The sequence below is a fragment of the Rattus norvegicus genome, chromosome 2 (assembly GCF_036323735.1).
Source record: "Rattus norvegicus strain BN/NHsdMcwi chromosome 2, GRCr8, whole genome shotgun sequence".
In the NCBI taxonomy this organism is placed as follows: Eukaryota; Metazoa; Chordata; class Mammalia; order Rodentia; family Muridae; genus Rattus; species Rattus norvegicus.
Genome location: NC_086020.1, coordinates 150,992,325 through 151,003,775, shown reverse-complemented (window position 1 = coordinate 151,003,775; position 11,451 = coordinate 150,992,325). Strand labels below are relative to the sequence as shown.

The 11,451-nt window shown below is 36.1% G+C and overlaps 1 pseudogene; it reads left to right on the top strand.

Moving 5' to 3' along the window:
• The first annotated feature begins 4,362 nt into the window (after positions 1-4,362).
• Positions 4,363-10,124, top strand: Vom2r1-ps1 (vomeronasal 2 receptor 1, pseudogene 1; annotated as a pseudogene).
• Positions 10,125-11,451: the final 1,327 nt, after the last annotated feature.

Below are 11,451 nucleotides of genomic sequence, written 5' to 3'. Positions count from 1 at the left end.
TTCCATATATTGAACCATCCCTGCATCACTGGGGTGAAGCCTATTTGATCACCATGGATGATCACTTTGATGTGTTCTTGTATTTGGCTTGCAAGAACTTTATTGAGTATTTTTCCATCGATATTCATAAGAGAACTTGGTCTGAAGTTCTCTTTCTTTGTTGGATCTTTGTGTGGTTTAGGTATAAGCATAATTGAGGCTTCACAGAAGGAATTTGGTAGTGCCCTGTCTATTTCTCTTTTGTGTAATAGTTTGGAAAATATTTGTATGAGGTCTTCTATGAAGGTCTGATAGAATTCTGCACTAAACTCTTGTAGTCCTTGTCTCTTTTGGTTTGGGAGACTTTCCATAAGTTCTTGTATTTCTTCAGGCAGTACGACGCTGTTTAGATGGTTTATCTGTTCATGTTTTAATTTTTGGTACCTGTTATTTGTCTAGAAAATTGTCTGTTTCCTCCAGATCTTCCAGTTTTATTGAATATAGGTTTTTTTAGTAGGATTTGATGGTTTTTTTTAATTTCTTCATATTCTGTTGTTATGCTTCCTTTTTCTTTTCTGAATTTCTAAATGTGTACACACTCTATGTGCCCTCTGGTTAGTCTGATTAAGGATTTATCTATCTTGTTGATTTTCTCAAAGAACCAGCTGATTTTATTGACTCTTTGTATAGTTTTTTTTTTGCTACTTTGATTGATTTCAGTATTGTGTTTGATTATTTCTTGCTGTCTACTCATGTTGCCTGTATTTGCTTCTTTGTGTTCTAAAGCATTAAGGTGTGTTGTCAAGCTGTTAATGTATGCTCCTCCATTTTTTTGTTTGTTTGTTTGTTTGTTTTTCTTTTGGAAATGCTCAGAGTTAGGAGTTTCCCCTCTTAGAATCACTTTCATTGTGTCCCATAAATTTGGGTATGTTATGCCTTCATTTTCATTAAATTCTAAAATGTCTTTAATTTCTTTTATTATTTGCTCCCTGACCAAGTTATCCCTGAGTAGAGCCTTGTTCAGCTTCCACTTGTATGTGGGCTTCCTGTCGTTTTTGTTGTTATTGAAAAGCAAACTTATTCCACGGTGATCTAAGTCCAAGAGATTATTTTAATCTCCTTGTGTCTATTGAGACCTCTTCTCTGACCAATTATATGGTCAGTTTTGTACAAGTAGAATGCGATTCTAAAAAGAAGGTATATTCTTTTTTGTAGGATGAAATGTTCTATAGGTATCTGTTAAATCGAATTGGTTCATAATTTCTGTTAGTTTCACTGTCTCCATTTAGTTTCTGTTTCCATGATTTGTCGTTTGATGAGAGGGGACTCTTGATGTCTCCTATTATTATTGTATGTGGTGCAATGGATGCTTTGAGCTTTAGTAAAATTGCTTTTATGAACGTGAGTGCCCTTGTATTTGGAGCGTAGATGTTCAGAATTGTGAGTTTATCCTGGAAGATTTTTCTGTTGAAAAATATAGTGAAAAATATAGTATCTTGTTTTTATAACTTTTGGTTGACTGTCAATTTACTTGATATTAGAGTGGCTACTCCAGCTTATTTCTTGGGACCATTTGCTTTGAAATTTTTTTCCCCAGGCTTTTACTCCTTTGTAGTGTGTTTCTTTGTTGCTGAGGTGATTCCTGTATGCAGCAAAGTGCTGGGTCCTGTTTTTGTATCTAATCTGTTAGTCTATGGCTTTTTATTGAGGAATTGAGTCCATTGATGTTGAGATATTAAGTAATAGTAATTGTTTGCTCTTATTTTTTGTCCAGGGACACCCGGCCTACTTATGCCTTTCTTTGCCTGAGCTAGGTGTTTTCCACTTCATGGGCCCTTGTTTTCTAGCAATATACATGGAGGTCATCACCAGAAAGAATACTGCAGACTTCCTGGTCGCTTGCTTCTACACTTAAATGTGTTTCACTCAATTGTTTGTTAGAAGGTTCACGAAATCGAAACTTATTGTAGGTTGGAAGTGTTGGGGTAATCAAAACTTATGCCATTGGTTTCTGATATGACATATGTTTATTTTTACCCTGATAACCAGTTTGTGTTGTGTGATTTTTCTGCTTATAAGCAAGTGATTTTTGCCTTATTAAATGAGACTGGATCAGAATAGGTCCTTGTCTCCATTTATCCTGCCTCTTGTCCCATCCATTCCCACTTCCCTGTCCAAGGTCTCCATTGACCTTCCTGTTGGCCAGGACAATTTTTGTTGGAGGATGTGGAGTTATATTTGTGTGTCTATCTTCTTTTGGCATTTTGGCAAGAAGATTTCTTTCTTGCTGTTTCTAGTGTAGTTCCCCTCCTCATGTTGGAGTATTCTATCTATTTTCCTTTGTAGGGCTGTATTTCTGAAAAGATATTGGATAAATCTTGTTTTGTCATGGAATATCTTGCTTCTCCAGCTACTGTAATTGAGAGTGTTTCCGAGTATAGTAGCCTGGGCTGGCATGTGTGTTAGGGTCTATATGACATCTGTCCAGGATCTTCTACTTTTCATAGTCTGGTGTAATTTTCCTAAGTCTGCCTTTATAAGTTACTTGACCTTTTTTTCCTTACTTTTTAAAATATTCTTTCTTTATTTATTGCATTGGTGTTTTGAATATTGTTTGACAGGAGTAATTTCTTTTCTGGTCCAATCTGTTTGGAATTCAGTAGGCTTCTTATATGTTTATGGGCATCTCTTTCTTTATATTAGGGAAGTTTTCTTCTATAATTTGTTGATCCTATTTACTGACCCTTTAAGTTGGGAATCTTCATTCTCATCTATACCTATTATTCTTAGGATTGGTCTTCTCACTGTGTCTTGGATGTTTTGTGTTAGGAGCTTTTTGCTTTTTGCATTTTCTTTGACTATTTTGTCAATGTTTCTGTGGAATTTTCTACAACTAAAATTCTTCTTCTATCTGTTGTAGTCTCTTGGTGATGCTTGTGTCTATGACTCCTGATCTCTTTCCTAGGTTTTCTATATCAGATTGTCTACGTCTGTGATTTCTTTATTGTTCCTATTTCAAGTCTTAGATCCTGGATGGTTTTGTTCATTTCCTTTCCTGTTTGGTTGTGTTTTCCTTTAATTCTTTAAGGGATTTTTGTTTTCTTTTCGAGGGTTTCTACTCGTTTACCTGTGTTCTCCTGTATTTATTTAGGGTGTTATTAATGTCCCTCTTAATGTCCTCTACCATCATCATGAGATGTGATTTTAAATCTAAACCTTACTTTCCCAGTGTGGTATGTTGGGATAGCCAGTATTTGCTTTGTGGGAGAACTGGGTTCTGATGACACCAAGTAGCTTAGGATCTTGTGCTTGCCTCTCACCATGTAGTCAACTCTGATGTTAGTTGGTTTTGCTGTCTGTGACTGGAGCTTCTATTTCCTGTGTGCCTGTGAGCCTGTGAGCCTATGATCTTCTGAGTGAGAATTATCCTGGCAGACAAGCTCTCTGCTGGCAGGATTAAGGTCTGAGAGCTGTGGAAACTAACCCCCCCCCAAACATCTTCTCTGGGCTCAGATGCAGACTGGAAGAGTCCTATCCTAGGCAACTCTGAGACTCCTGTCCTGGGGTGTCTCTCCTTGGATAGTCACTGGTGAGAAATTGGGGTCTTACCTGTGGACTGAGGACTTAAGAGACAGAGTACTCCTGGGAGTCAGGTTTTGTTTCTGAGGTGTGTGAAACAGTCCTGGCTCTGGGAACAATTGTAGACTGGAAGGGTCCTGTCGCAGCTTGCCCTATAGCTCCTAAACCCTATGAACTTCTGGTGAGTCTCTCCTATAGGCTGAGGGCTGAAGATGGAGAGTCCTTGTGGCAGAACAGCTCTGTGCAGGCAGGTTTTGTGTCTAAGGGATATGGAACATTTCTGTCTCTGGGTGCAGACGCAGACCAAAAACAATAGGCTTCCTTTTTAAATTATTTTTTCTACATATTTAAATGCTTACAAATTACTTTTATTCTTTTTAAACTAATTTACTTATCATTATTAGATATGGAATAATATTAAGAAAATAAATTTAGTACACATATGGGGGCTTTGGTATGATTATCTATTTAGAGTATAAATGGTCCATGATACATGAAAATACACGAAAACTTTAATATAATTTAGTAGAATTTTGATATTTTTAGGATTTTACAATTGACCATAGTAATCCTATTATCTTTGAAATAAAAAGGGATTACATTTTTCTAATTTTTAACTTTTCATATTTAAATATTTTTACTTAAACTACTGGTTTTCTTTGAGGAGATTTCTTTACATCCCAACAGCATGTCCCTCCATTCTTTCCCCCTCCCTAATACTATTTTCTTTCTGCCCCACCCACATTCACTCCTTCTTTCTGTCTCTAAAGAAAAGGGTAAGTCTTCAATGGATACCAACTAAACATGCCATATCAAATTGCAGTTAATCTAGGCACCTCCACTTCAATTAAGTCTCAAAATGCAACTCAGTATGAGGTAATGGATCAAAAAATGCAACCAAAGAATCATAGACTGCCCTGACCTCATTGTTAGGAGTTGAAAAAGAAGAGCAAGCTAACAACTCTAACATATATGTAGCAGGCCTACATCAGTGCCAGACATGCTCCCTGGTTGTTGGTTCAAACGCTCGGTGCTCCTGTGAGGCCAGATTACTTGATTATGTGAGGTTCATGTTTTGTTCTTGACCCCTCTGGCTCCTAGAATCTTTACATTCTTCCTCATCTGCAGGATTCCCTAAGCTCCATCTAGTTTTTGGTTTTGGTGAGTGTCTCTGCATCTGTTTTCATCAGTTGCTGGTTGAAGCCTCTCTAATTACAATTGAGTTAGGCATCAATCAGTATATCAGCATACCCATAGTCGACATTTCATTGACTTTTTCATTGCTGCTGCTGCTGCTGTTGGTGGTAGTGGTGGTTTTGTTGTTGTTGTTGATGTTGTTGTTGTTGTAAGTCTTGTTTGGTTTTATTCTAGGTCTCTGGGCTATGTACCTTCTGGATCCTGACACTTGAGGCAGTCCCACAATTTCTGTGCAGCCTTTAACCCAACACATCTTATAGTTAGGACAAATCATAAGTTAACAAATATGTGACAAGTTTGTCTCCTAATCAATCCACTAGAAGACTAACCTAATTAAAGGAGATTACCAATTAAGGCTTCAGAATACCAACTGCTAGGAATTTTAGCTATGTCCAACCTCTTAAATTTCTAGGAGTTTCCATGGCACTGCATCTCCCATAATGACCCACAATTCCATTTGTCTGTTCATGTATTCTCTCCCTCTATCCTCCCCTGATGTAATTCTTCCTGTTTTCATTCTTTTCTCTTCTCCACACATCAGGTATCTTCTCTATTTCCCCTGCCCACTGAGATTCATAGGGACATCCTTGAGCTCTCCTTATGTAACCTCTCTGTGTCTTTGGATGATAGGATGGTTATTCTTTAATTTACAGCTAATATTCAGCAATAAATGAGAATATACCATAAGTGTTTTTCTGGTTTGGTCAACAATACTCAAAATGATTTTTTGAGTTCCATCCATTTGCATATTTTATTATGTTATTGTTCTTTTCATTAAAAATTGTATTTATTTACATTCAGAATGTTGCTCCCTTCCTGGTCCCCCCTACCCAAATTGTTCACCCAATTTCCCCTATGTTTTGCTTCTGAGAGGGTGCACCCCACCCAATCACCCATCGCTGCCATCATCCTCCTTCTCTGAGGCATCAATTTTCTACAGGATTAAGTGTACCCTCTCCCACTCCGGGAAGACAAGGCAGTCATCTCCTACAAATATGCCATAGCTGATCAATATGCACATTGTGTAAACTTACCACATTTTGATTATCCATTATTTGGTTGAGGAACATCTATGTGGTTTCCATTATCTGGCTATTAAGAATAAAACTACTATAAGCACATTTGAGCAATGGTTAGTGTTATGGAGAATGGCTTTTGTAAGGCCATTTTTATCATATTAATCCAACTGATCCATGAACATGGCAAAACTATCCATCCTCTGATATCTTCTTGTATTTCTTTCTACATAGACTTCAAATGTTTTTCCTATATATCTTTCACTTCTTTAGTTAGAGCTCCATGAAAACATTTTATATTATTTGTGGCTACTATTACAAGTATTATTTCCTGATTTCTTCCTCAGCCCTTTGTCTTTTGTATTTAGTAAGGCTACTTATTTTGGTTTTTAAATTAGTCTTCTATCTAAACACATTGCAAAAGGTTTTTATCAGCTGTAAAAATTCTGTCTTAGAATTTTTTGGGTCACTTAAATATACTCTCATATCATCTCAAAATAAAAATACGCTGACATCTTTTTTACAAATTTGTATTCTCTTAATCTCTTTTAGTTCTATTCTTGTTCTTGATAGAACTTCAAGTACTATCTTAACTACATATGGTGAGAGTTTACAACCTTGTCCTGCTCCTCATTTTAGAAGAATTGCTGTGTCTCTCCATTGATGATAGCTACTGGTTTGCTGCATACATTGACTTTGATAGTTTAGTTATGTGCCTATATATATGACCTCCAAGACTTTTATCATAAAGGGGTATTGGGTTTTTTGAAGGCTTTTTCTACATCTAATGGGATGATCATGTTAATTATTCTTTCAGTTTGTTTTCATGGTGTATTATATTGTCATATTTTTTACATTTTAAACACTGCTTGCATCCCTGCGATGAAGCCAGTTTTTTATCAAAGTACATGATGTTTTAATGTGCTCTTGAACTTAGCTTGCAAATATTTATCATCATCAATGTTCATGGGGGGATGTTGTGTGGACTTCGTTCTTTGTTGAGTCTTTTTGTGGTTTAATATCAGTAATCTATTTTGTGAAATAATTTCAGGAATAAACATTAACTCTTCTTTGAACATCCAGTAGAATTCTGTGCTAAAATCTTTGGCCCTATGGTCTTTCTTTTCTTACCTTTGTTTCTTCTTCTTCCTCCTCCTTCTCCTCCTCTTCTTCTTCTTTTGTTTCAGTCTGTCTGTCTCTCTTAGTTTTATATGGAAGCATCAATGACTATTTCCTTAGGGAATGTGTGTCTATTTAAAATGTTTATCTGGCCTTGATTTAATTTTGGTAATTGGTATCTATCTAAATGTGTTAATTTCTTTTAGGTATTCTAATGCTGTGGACTACAGATTGTCCAAAGTTTTACATAATGATCAGTGAATTTTTTCAGTGTCTTATTATGTTTTTTTCATTTCTGATTTTTTTTAAATTTTGATATTCTCTCTCTCTCTCTCTCTCTCCATTTCTATCTCTCTCTCCCTTATAGTTAGTTTGGAAAAATGTTTGTCTGTCTTGTGAGTTTACTCAAAGAACAAACTATGCTTCATAGGTTTTTGTATTGATCTATTTGTTTCTGTCTTATTGATTTCAGCTCTCATTTTGAATATTTTGCCTTCTACTCCTCTTGGGTGCATTTGCTTCTTTTTGTGCTAGAGTGTCCATGAATGCTGTTAATTTACTAGCATGGCTTCTTTCTAATTTCTTTATGCAGGCACATAGTGCTATGACCTTTCCTCTTGTCACAGCTTTTGCTGGGTTCCATAGGTTTTGAGTACGTTGTACATTCTTTTTCATTGAGTTCTCTAGCCAGGTCCTTAATTTCTTTATTTCTGCCTTGATGCAGTGGTCATTCAGTAGAGAGTGGTTCAGTTTTCTTGAAGTTGTAGACTTTCTGTTCTTTCTATTTTAGTTGAATTTCTGCATTTATTCCTCTTGGTCCTATAAGATACATTAGCTTATGTCAATGTTCTTATATCTTTTGAGATTTGTTTTATGAACAAATGCTTGTTCAATTTTTGAGAATGTTGTACGGTTTGCTGAGAGGAAGGGGCATTCTTTTGTATTGCATAAAATGTTCTGCAGATATCTGGTAGGGCTATTTTTCTCAGAACATCTATTAATCCCACTCTTTCTGTATTTATTTTCCCTCTGCATGATTTATCCATTAATGAGAGTGGGATGTTGATGACTCTCATTGTTAATGTGTGGTATTCAATGTTTAATTAAGTTTTAGCAGTGTTTCTTTACAAATGTGGGTGCCCTTTCATATGAGGAATTGTTCCTTTTACAAATTTGGATGCTCTTACTTTTGAGGTACTGATAATTGGAATTGAGACATCTTCTTGGTGAATTTTCCTTTCACAAGTCTGAAGTGCTTTTCTTCTTCTCTTTTGATTTATTTTAGTTGGAATTATATTTTGTTAGATATTGAAATCACTACACCAACTTATTTCTAGATTCCATTTGCTTGGAAACTATTTTTCCAGCGCATTAAAATGAAGTCTATCATTGATATTGAAGTGTCTTTCTTTTATGAAGCAGGAGGATGGATCCTGTGTTCACCTGCACTCTGGTATTCTGTGTCTTTTAAATAGGTAATTGAGTCCACTGATACTGAGATATATTCATGAACAATGATATGTAATTTCTGTTATTTTTTTTGGTGGTGTTGATGGTAAAGGTAGTGTGTGTGTGTGTGTGTGTGTGTGTGTGTGTGTGTGTGTGTGTGTTTGGGTGCGTGATTCCCTCCTTTTGATTTTTCTGGCATGATATTTTATATCTTCTGTGTTTCATGGGTGTTTTTATCCTCTTCAGGTTGAAATTTTCCATTGAGCACATACTCCATGGTTCAGTTTGTACTGCTTAAATTGGATTTTTATTATGGAATATCTTGTTCTCTCCATCTATGCTGATTGAAAGTATTGCCGGGTACAGTTTTCTGGACTGGCATTTGTGTTGTCTTATATTCTATAAGACATTTGACCAGGTTTTGTGGCTTTTAGAGACTCTATTGATAAGGTAGGTGTGATTCTGTTAGCTATGAAGTTATCTGTTACTTTGAACTTGTCCTTGCAGTTGTTAATATCCATTTATTGTTCTATACAATCGGTGTTTTTATTATTAGATAACAGGTGGACTTTCTCATCTCACCAATCTCTTTCCTATTCTGGCTACATGTACCTTTTCAGATATCTCATACTTTAAGTTAGGAAATTTTTTCTGGTATTTTAGTGAACAAGTATTCTGGACTTTGAATCAAAAACATTTTCCTCTAGAGAAGTGCAGACAATCCTGAGAGCTCAAAATAAACAGCTATTTTTCCTACATTCCTGACCTAAGAGAAACCCGCCTAGTGCCCTCTGTGCCCACTGGGCTCAGGAAACTAGAGGAGTTGGAGGCAGAACTTCTCCAGATTCTGCCTGTAATGAGAGCCGAAAGCTACTTGCTAGGAGTGCCTACACATTTGAGAGCAGAGGTAAGACCAGCTCTTCAGCTCCCAGTGTTATGCCTGGAGGCTTCAGGTCACGAAAACCCAGGAGCAGCTCTCCGTTCCCAGCTCTGGCTGAAAGAAAACAGGTCTACAGGAATGCTGACACACAGGCTTACAGGAGGGTCAAGTCACTGTCAGAGACAGCAAGACAAGCTAACACCAGAGACAACCTGATGACAAGAGTCAAGGACAGGAACCTAAGCAAAAGAAACCAAGATTACTTAGCATCATTAGAGCCCTGTTCTCCCAACAAAGCAAATAATAGATATCCAAACACAATGGAAAAGCAAGATCTGGATTTGAAACTACATTTTATGATGACAACAGAGGTTTTTAAGAAGGACATAACTAACTCCCTTAAAGAAATACAGGACAACACAGAAACACTGGCACTGGGGTTTTGCCTTTGTCTGTCTTCAATTCTTGGAAAGACTATTTCATTCTTACTTGCATACAAGATCTCTATATATGCAAAACACAGTTTATATCCATGCACCCCATTTTTTGTAAACTCATTATGCTGCTCTGTGTTGTAGGGGAGATTGGTGTATGCACAGCTTATTTGATGTTGAAGCCTCCAGGTAGGTTCAAAAACATTGAACCTCATATTATAAAAATCATCAATGCAATGATGATTCTATAGAGTTTCTTTGCTCCATTTTTCGGTTTGATATCCTTCTGGCTCTGCTGTGTTTCCTTACAACCTTTGTGGCTTGCCAGCTGCCAGAGAAGTATTATGAAGTGAAATGCATCACCTTTGGGATGCTATACTTCTTCATTTTCCAGATCATTTTGTCCCTGCTTACTTGAGCATCAAATGAAAATTCATAGTGTCTGTGGGAATATTTGTTATCTCCAGTTAATTTTCTTGCTGGGATTTACTGTAGATCATCTGTAACACCTTTACATTACTGCTGGATTAATACACAAGACTCTTCTGTGATATAAAATCTATAAAAGAAAATAAATTTCTTTTTCAGCAGGTTTTCAATCATTGATATTTATGAAGGAGAAAGAAAGTGTCTCTAAAAATACTTGTGTCTGGCAAAAAGAACAAAAAAGAAAAAAAAGAAAAAGAAAAAATAATCAATCCATTAGGAACATTCATACGCAATATAACATCCTTAATATCTTTAAAGAAACACCACAAAAAAGATTCCATTCAAAATGTGTTTTCACAGAAATAGAATTGTGATTGCCCTGAGGTAATACAGAGGGAACAAGGAGTTATACAATGATAAATTTCAGTTTTACAAGATGAAAAATTTCTGGAGCTCTACTGTATAATCATGCACTACCAGCTTATACATCTTAAGATAGATCATCAAAAATGAAAACTGGAGGGGATGTAAACTGTTAAATTCAGTACAAAAATTTAAAAAACTTAAAATTATACCTGAAAGACTCTGAGTCAATAATCACAAAGGTATTGCACATCCATGTTTGCTGCTGCACCATTTACAACAACTAAGAAAGAGAACCAGACTGATGCCCATCAACAGACGAAGAAATAAAAGAAAATGTGCATAATCAGTTATCAAGAAGGAGATCCTATGTCTGCCAGGAATGTGGGTCCTACTAGGGATCATTATATTTCATAAAATAAACCAGATTCCAAGAGTCAAATACCATATTTACCCTCATAAATGCTAAGCTTACATTTATGTGTACATATAGGTCTTAAAAGTCAAAAGGAATTAATGATGGGAAGGAGTGAGGGGGATAGAAAAGAAAGAGGGAAATGGGAAAGATGTGTTTTGAGCGCAGAAGGGGTTTTGGGGTGAAGAAAAAAATCAAACAAAAGTGGGACAGAGCACATTGGAGATTAATAAGAAAGTACAGTGACATGCACTGACAATACGTACATGACAAAAAGTACATGACAGTGCATGCATACATGCATGAGCACACCATAATGACTCCCATTCACTTTGAATATAACTTAAAGGTAAAGTGAACAATAGTTAAAATACTTCATAGAAACAAACAACAAACAAAAAAACCAAAAAACACAAAACAATATGTGTTTTCAGAATCCATCTATCTGAATCAAAAATAGACTTAGAAACTGCACATCAAGATATACCTAAAAGTACAATATGGCATTCACATGTTGGTTGTAGCCATCAGCTGTCTATTTGGATTTAGGTCCCACTCAACAGAGTAAAAGGATAACTGGTACTAAAAATC